The sequence below is a fragment of the Bison bison genome, unplaced genomic scaffold, assembly GCF_000754665.1.
Source record: "Bison bison bison isolate TAMUID 2011002044 unplaced genomic scaffold, Bison_UMD1.0 scf7180017864128, whole genome shotgun sequence".
Lineage (NCBI taxonomy): Eukaryota > Metazoa > Chordata > Mammalia > Artiodactyla > Bovidae > Bison > Bison bison.
The window spans coordinates 3,005,897-3,015,522 of NW_011494700.1; positions in this window are offsets into that span (position 1 = coordinate 3,005,897).

Below are 9,626 nucleotides of genomic sequence, written 5' to 3' on the forward strand. Positions count from 1 at the left end.
ATGAAAATGAAAAGTGAAAGTGAAGTCACTCAGTCGTGCCCGACTCTTAGCAACCCCATGGACTGGAGCCTACCAGGCTCCTCCGTCCATGGGACTCTCCAGGCAAGAGTACCTACTATGTTTCATATTCTCTGTCTGACTAATCAGTTGAAGCTACAGGAGACTTGCCTCTAGCTTGTTTGGGCTTTGGGAACGGATTGAAAGACAAATTCATGGAGAAACAAATGCACACAGAAGTAAAATAGGACTGCTGCTGTTCCATTTATTTATTCTTCCTTTTTAGTCATTGTTGAAAGCTGGCTTTGGTCTATAACTCACAGAGACATCCCAAAGACAAACCAAAAGCCTACGTTAGCATATTGTCTTAAAGTGGTAAGCCTGGGTGGGATGTAAATGATTCTGGGATTGGATGACCTGGTTTCTAGCCCTAGCTATTCCACTTATGAAATGTCTATCATTTTATCATTTGCCAACAACTCTACAGTTTACAAACTGCCCTAGTTAATCCTCGTAACAGCTCTGTGAGACGCATGGTACTATTACCCCCATTCTAAAGATAAGAGATCTCATTTTAGAAAGGTTAAATTAATTGCCCAATTTGAGAACAGTTGATAATTGGAATTGAAAGAGCAGTGACACAAATTTAGGTTTGTAGATGCCAAACCCAAAGGCTGTTTTAAGATACCATTGCCTAGCAAATCATGCCATGTAGAAACATTTAAGGTAAAATAATAAACATTAAAATGTGATAGGGTAGATATGTAAAATATTGATATGAATAAAAATAAAGATCAAAGTATAATTCAAGGCAAATATATCAAATGTGACAGATAAGGCATTGAAAACAGAAGTCTGGATTTGTTTTTACAAATAATATCACTTCCTGAATAAAGAAATATTTTTTACTAAGAATTTGTTCAGTTGCTCAGTTGTTTCCAACTTTTTGGGACCCCATAGACTGAGGCACGCCAGGCTTCCCTGTCCTTCACCATCTCCTGGAGCTTTCACAAACTCATGTCCATCGAGTTGGTGATGCCATCCAACCACCTTGTCCTTTGTTCCTCTCCTCCTGCCTTCAATCTTTTCCAGCATCAGAGTCTTTTCCAGTGAGTCAGCTCTTCACATTAGGTGGCCAAAGTATTGGAGTTTCAGCTTCAGCATCAGTCCTCCCAATGAATATTCAGGATTGATTTCCTTTAGGATTGACTGGTTTGATCTCCTTGCTGCTCAAGGGACCCTCAAGAGTCTTCTCCAACACCACAGTTTTAAAAGCATCAATTCTTTGACACTCAGCTTTCTTTATGGTCCGACTTTCACATCCATACATGACTACTGGAAAAACCATAGCTTTGAATATATGGGTCTTTGTTGGCAAAGAAACAAAGGTCCTTTGTTAAGTATTGAAGACTTCTTTCAAAAAAAAAAAAAAAGACTTCTTTCATAACTTGAAAATATAAAAAATAAAGAAAAAACAACAAAACAACAACAAAAAAACACTGAAAGCATTCAAATTCAACCCATATAGAAGACAAATGTTTTTGCATGGCTGCTGCTGCTAAGTCCTGGCAGGTTTTGATGAGTGATTTTCAGCCCAACACTCAACTGCCATTGTGCCCTTTCATCACCTGTGGAGCTTTTACAAATACCAGTGAAAGTGAAAGTGAAAGTCCCTCTGTGGTGTCCGACTCTTTGTGACCCCATGAACTATACAGTCCATGGAGTTTTCCAGGCCAGAATACTAGAGTGGGTAGACTTTCCCTTCTCCAGGGGATCTTCCCAGCCCAGGGATTGAACACAGGTCTCTCCGGCAGGCGGATTCTTTACCAGCTGAGCCACAAAGGAAGCAAATACCAGTACTTGGATCCAAACACCAAAATCCTGATTAAATTGATCTTGAGAATTGTCATTGGTAAGCCCTAAGAAAAGACCCTGATGCTGGGAAAGATTGAGGGCAGGAGGAGAAGGGGATGACAGAGGATGAGATGGTTGGATGGCATCACTGACACAGTGGACATGGGTTTGGGCAGACTCCGGGAGTTGGTGACGGACAGGGAGTCCTGGCACGCTGTGGTTCATGGGGTCACAAAGAGTCGGACACGACTGAGCGGCTGAACTGAACTGAAGCCCCTAGGTTACGGAGCGAAGAGGGCATGAAAGAAGTGCTGTGGATCTTTTTCTCACATCTTCTGGGGAAGATACTAACTGAATATAAGATAAAATCATAGTCATAATATCATGAAACACTTTCATTTGTGTAACATATATACACCAATTTTAAAACATTATGTCCAACATGATCACATTTTATTCCTGCTATAATCCTAAAAGGTTTTTAATTATTTTCTAACTTCACACATATTGGTAATTGCCACCAGTAACTCCCTCTTCACAAAATTTATTTAAAAATTGTCTTGCACTATTATTATGGATGTAAGATTCAGCTGAGAGGATGAAAAATATTCATATATATCAGTAATACTATCCTCTATTTTTGGAGCATAGCAAGCAAATTTTAAAGAATAAAACTAAAAAAAAAAAGGCTATAATTAAGCATGAAAAATTAGAAATGACAGGTTGCAAGATGATTTGAGGAATAGAATTTTGTTTCCTCATCTTATAGTTTTACATTCAATATCACCATTATTCACTGTCTGGAAACCACAGAGACATTACCAAAGTATGTTAGGAGAAATGATAATACTTCTTAAGAGGACAGGTATTAGGGCTGCAGAACTGAAAAATACAGAGAACGTGGGGAAAAGGGAAACCTAAAAGGTGCTACAGATGTCAAACATGATCTCCCTGCAGGACCTGTAAAGTGGTTACAATGGAAGAAAAATTTCAAAGTGGGTTTAAGTGTAAAGAACTTGGCAATGTCAATTCACCAGTTAAGACTTTGAGCAAAACTCGAGTACCGACTTTCTTTCATCAATACCATGATCCTCTAAACTGTAAGGAGAAGTAGTCTAAAATGTATGTGGAAAAGAGCAAGTATAGCAAGATATTGCCAGCCTGGTACCTGATCCCTCTGAGGCTCATAGAATTGAACTTGTTATGAAGAATACTGAGCCACTGAAAACTCACTTTGCTCTGATCCCAGAAGACTATAAATCTTTGGCCATCTTCTTGATCTTGATCAAGATCTTGATATGGAGATCTTCTAGGCATCTCCATATCAAGCTATTTGAAGGATTCAGAAGCATTGAATTGGTGTTGGCTGTAAGCTTCAAAGGTTTTAGATGACACTGATAGGGAGAAGGAGGAACCCATATCTGAGTAAGTTAAAACTTTAATGAATGTTCTAAAACAAGAGACAGGAAGAAATTACTTCTGAGATCTGTAAACAATAATCCCCTTGTTGGTTCTGAGCAGGGTTTACTGATTGAATAGAGATGCCTCAGTTTCTAATAGAGTGGATGCAAGCAGTGAAGGCAATTAGTGAGGTTCAAGGAAAGACATTGAAATATGAAATCTGGCAAATAATGATTTACATGACTTTGAATATGGTGATTTCCAACTTCTGAGGTTGAATATTTCTATAAAACCTTTACTGTAGACACATTTTTACATTTTTCCTTCTTGTTATATGGTGATATTTTATTGAAATAGCAGTATATAATAACATTCATTTTTTTTGTGTCTACTGTGAATTTATATTAAAAGAAATATGAAATATTAGCTTTAGAGCATCAACTAGCATAAGTTAAAAATCCTGGTAATCTGCTTCCTGTCTCTATGTACCTATTCTAGATGTTTCATATAAATGAAATCCTGCAGTATATGTTCTTTTGCATCTGTGTTCTTTCACTTAGCATCATATTTTCAATGTTCATCCATGTTCTATCATATATCAGTATTTTATTTTTTTGTCACTAAATAATATTCCTTTGTAAAATGCATTTTTAACTATAAATATATTAATTACTGTCTCTTTTTTTTTTCAAAAAATTACATTTATCCTGAATTCTTGGACAGAGAGAATTCCATAAGAAAATCTGATATATTTTAAAATTAATTGAAAGAATTTAGAAGGCCAAGATGTCAGATAAAAGACCCAAGATGGGAAAATCCTTTAAGTATATTTTCAAAGACTGAAAACAGAATTGCTCTTTTGTGTGTGTACTCTCCTGAAAGCTTGCCAGTTTTTCTTTTTTTATTAGGTGGCTTTTAGTCACTTAATATGTATATTTTTTCAGTTTTGTTCTTTGACTACTCAGTTTTTTCGAGGATTTCCATAGTGTTTCCTCTGATCTCACTGTCCTCAGTGAGTTTAAGTGGTGACTTTTGGTCTCTACCTGAAGATCCATATGCTGGCATCATGAAAACAGAGATCACAAACAAGAGATAAATATGTGGTTTCTAAAATTAAGGCTGAAGCACAAACATACATGGTTAAGATTTCTTTAAAATAACAAATAAAGTGCAAATGAAACAAGTCCAAATTTCTTGTAATATCATAATTTCAAAGTGCAGATTCATGTGGAGAAATGCCTTGCTTTTACTCAAAACAATAAAATGAACTGGCGGGAGAAATAGGAGTTGCAGTTTTCAATGCTGATATAAAAAAGATATTTTTCATTAGAAGTTCATTAGGTTGTAATGAACTTACAGTGATATTTTGAGAACAGTAATCAGCCAGGAATAATCACTTGACTCAAACAAATCATCTATGAAATGGAATTCTTTTTCTATACAGGAGCAGGTTAATATTAATAGATTATATGTCATTGTATTATAAGGAAATGGTGGTGCCCTTCCCTGGACCACACAAAGGAAATACGGATGAACCTCCTAATATATATTTAACTTTTTGACTTATTCAAACAGCAAGTCTGGGGTGAAATTGATGTGTAAGAAAGTAGGGAGAGGAGTCTAAATATGTAATTTCATCTTCTGTATCAAGAATAGAGTAGATGTTTTCCTCTTTCCCTTTGAATCACTAGTTCTATACACATTTATTCTGATCACTCCTAAAGAGAAGCACTTAAAAAATAGATTTCCTTTAAAAATTTCTCATAAGTGGTTTCTGTTGACCTAACACTGTAAAACATTGTAAAGAGATTTTATAGTAATAATTCTCAGTGCTCTAAATTGAATATAAAATATTACCTTTGCCTTCCTTATGTTCAGGGAAATTGAACATAATATTTTTGTTCTGCCAAAGCCCAAACTGTGCATACTTTATATATCTGATGGACAAAAACCAGCCATTCCCAGCAACAAACTTAAATTGCAGTATGCTACAAGTCACCAGCATTTATAGCTTGTAGTTTACCAAAGATTACTTATAGAAAGACATCTTGAAAGTGACAAAAATGATCAATCAAATTTCAAAAGCTGAGAATGTGAGCAATACTAATGGAGACTACAGTGTTGACTTTTATCTTTTCTATTGATCATTTTGGCTATGCTTTCAGGTAATTATTTAACATGAGGAGTGGGAAAGATATTTGGAGGGGAGGGGAACTGACACTAGTTACTAGGAGATTTTTTAAAATCTCTCTTTGTGAGTGGGCGTGTACACATATGTGCTCCATAGTAGAACTGGGAAAGAGGTTAATTTCATGATATTGAAAATTATTTTATTCACTATTTAAAAATGTAATTATGGCATATAGAGTTAAAGTAGTTTGAGTCCATAATATTGTAATTTCCTCTTTACAATATCATGAAAAACTGTCATTGCCTCTCTCCTTGGACCATCAACTGAAAAGGGAATAATCAGTATGCCAAATGAGCTCATTCTATCATCAGACAGTCCTAAATGTTAGTTTTTTGGGTTGTTTCCTATTTCAGTTTTCATTTTGATTTTTGGAGCAACAAGAACAAAGTCTCCTGCTTGATATTCTTCCATATTTGAAATAACTATTGTGTCTCCCGGTAGGCCTCTCTTCTACCCAATAGAGTTCCTAATTCCTTCAATTATTTCCCTTAATCAAAGATTCTCATACCTCTCTTATCATTCTAATAAAATTTCTCAAGCCATCTTCTACTTTGTGCCTTATAAAATGATCAAAATTGAAAATAATGTTTTAATATAATCTAAGCAGTTCAGTGCGGAGGGAGAGTCTTATCTACCTACTATGATTTGAACTCGAAAATTCAATTCATGTAGCCTAAAATTAAAGCAACATTCTAGTAGCTGTTAAACTGTTGGCTCACATTAAACTCGTGGTCAACAAGTGTTAGCATAATTTCCAGAAAGCCATTTCTTTCCCCTCTCTCTTTCTCCACTTAGAAGTTTGTCTGGTTTTACACCAACTAGTATGGCTACTTGGAGAAGGAAATGGCAACCCACCCCAGTGTTCTTGCCTGGAGAATCTCATGGACGGAGAAGCCTGGTAGGCTGCTGTCCATGGGGTTGCACAGTCGGACACGACTGAAGCGACTTAGCAGCAGCAGCAGCAGTATGGCTACTATCAAATAATTAGAAAATAATAAGTGTTCTTGAAGATGCAGAAAACTGAAACCCTTATAGACTGGGGCTGGGAGTGAAAAATGGTGCAGCCATTATAGAAAAGAGTGAGGAAGTTGTTAAAAATAAAAAATAGAACCATATGATCCAGTCATTTTACTTCTAGGTACATATCCAAAATAATTCAAAGCAGGATTTCAAAGAGATAACTGTACACCCATGTTCATTACAACATTATTCACAATGGCCAAGAAGAGAAAGCAACCTGATCTCCATAGGTGGATGAATGGAAAAAGAAATATGGTATATGTACACAATGGAATATTACTTAGACTTGAAAAGGAAGCATTCTGACACATGCTACAACATGGATGAACATTTATGATCTTATGCTAAGACAAATAACCTGTCATAAAAAGACAATTACTGTATGATTACATTTGTATTGGCTATCTAGAGTAGTCAAACTCATAAAAACAGTATCTAGGATGAGAAGTGGGAAATTATAGTTAATTTTAGACTCATTTTAACTGTTAAAGAAGAACAATAGTTTAGTTTTTAAAGAGCTTAAAACATCTATCCTTTAAAGATATTATTGAGTTAAAATTGTATTGTGCTGCTGCTGCTGCTAAATTGCTTCAGTCGTGTCCGACTCTGTGCGACCCCAGAGATGGCGGCCCACCAGGCTCCCCCGTCCCTGGGATTCTCCAGGCAAGAACACTGGAGTGGGTTGCCATTTCCTTCTCCAATGCAGGCAAGTGAAAAGTGGAAGTGAAGTCGCTTCGCGACCCCATGGACTGCAGCCCACCAGGCTCTTCCGTCCATGGGATTTTCCAGGCAAGAGTGTACTATTAAATAATGAATGGTTTTATGAAAAGAAGAAAATGTAGCCCTACATAAAAAAGAAGTAACACATCAAAAATACTTTTGCTTGATCTTGCTACATTATTAGCTAGTTCCTAGATAACTTAAGTGTGTATATAAGACGTTGGATTTAAAATTTAAAATTAAATTTAAAATCACCTATGTGGTGTTCTAACTCTCTATTCTTTTTTTTTTTAACTCTCTGTTCTTTATGTTTCACATCCTTTTTAAAAATCGCCAAATTTTAACTTTTTATTTTGATATCTGTTTATAGGTTTGACTTTCTTGTCATTAATGGGATGTCAAATGTCAATAATAACTAGCTGCTTAGGTGATGATGAGATAGGGAGAGATTAAGTAGGTTATCTTTATAATACTTACCAAGAAGATTGGCTATTTATTGACCATATCTGGTGAAAGCATTTTTCCCCAGCTTGCAGATTTTTAGATTGCTGAAACTGAAACTGAGGGTCTTAGAATATTTGACTTTTGCTGACTTTTTTTTCCTAATGAATTCACTTAGGAACCATAGAGTATCACACTTAGTACATAATTTGCAGAATCAAATCACTTGAGAGTCATAACGTGACCATTGTGTTATTATAATCAGAGTAAGACCTTCCTTATACATGGAATCATTAAAGCAGTTGAAATTTAAGTATGGCCTCATTCCAGCTACTAAAATTTAACATCAGGGAATGGGACAGAATTAGACTTTTTCCATTAGGCACCATACCTTTGGTCTCTTTATTATACAAAAGGCTTATCAAGTCAAGAAATTCATAATTGGTTTTTAGCTTTTAAAGAGAACATGAAATTTATTATGCAAGATGCTGATGTAGAAGTTATAATTTTAAAATATGGGAGGGTATCTTTGTATAGAGCATAGGATAGGCATACAATTTTTTTCTCCATATAGTTATCAAGTTTTCCTAGTATAATCTACCAAATTATCTATCATTTTCTCTTTATTTTGAGGTACCAAGCGTACTATATTTCAGGTTCTCCTGGGCCTACTCCTGGAATTCATATACTAGTCTATTTTTCTACTTTTTATTTTCCTATTACTGTGGCAGAAGCACACAGACACCCAAATGCTATGGTTCTGACACTCATTAGTGAATTGAGGGAAGGAGCCAAAAGTCAACAGTTCTTCACCACCTTGTCGGGAACACATAGTGCTCTTTTTGTTTCTGATCACCTTAAGGCCCTAGACATACACCACAGGCGAGAGGAAAGCTGAAAAGAATAGATAATACAAAGAGAGTGACAATTCCTAGTGACTTCAAACATTTTGGCCTTGAGACTCGTACATGTGGCTGACTTTCTTTTGATGAAAAAGAATGCTCTTCTTGAGGTGTATCTCCAAATGACTTAGTGAATTAGGCTGTCTTGGATAGATGCAGCTTTCTTACAATGTTTCTCAGGTGGTATACTATTATTTCCATTCCTACCACAATAGCACTAGTTCTCTCCCCTGCTGACTTAAAAAATGAACAATGTGTGAATTTCTAATTAGGTTTTACTTGGAGCAAAATGAGGACTATAGCCTGGGAGACAGTATTTCAGATTGTTCTGAGAAACTGCTCCAAAGAGGTACAGAAGAAGGTTAAGTATATATGTGATTTTAGTGAAGAGAGAGTACACAAAATCAAACATACTTTTTTTTTTTTTTGGAAGGTTTCTGCTAGTCTTGAGGAGCAGCCATCACTATGAAGGATTTTAGTGCTTTTCTAGATATGAAGAGATGCAAGAATTGGGCTCATAAAATCATCTCCTGAAAATATATAACTAGCTAAAGAACTGTTCTGCTAGTTTTTCTAAGAGCACAGAGTGCCTTATTCCTGATCTCCACTTTGAATTCCTTTTGGGGGTTTTGAAAGTCAACAGTTGTAGTAGTGCATGGTTTAATTCTTATTGAAGTAGATGGCAAGTACCAATTTGTAGCTCATACCCCTATTACTCATAATTTGTTCTTATAATAGCCATTTATCAGATCAGATCAGATCAGATCAGTTGCTCAGTCATGTCCGACTCCTTGCGACCCCATGAATCGCAGCACGCCAGGCCTCCCTGTCCATCACCAACTCCCAGAGTTCACTCAGACTCACATCCATCGAGTCAGTGATGCCATCCAGCCATCTCATCCTCTGTCATCCCCTTCTCCTCCTGCCCCCAATCCCTCCCAGCATCAGAGTCTTTTCCAATGAGTCAACTCTTCGCATGAGGTGGCCAAAGTACTGGAGTTTCAGCTTTAGCATCATTCCTTCCAAAGAAATCCCAGGGCTGATCTCCTTCAGAATGGACTGGTTGGATCTCCTTGCAGTCCAAGGGACTCTCAAGAGCC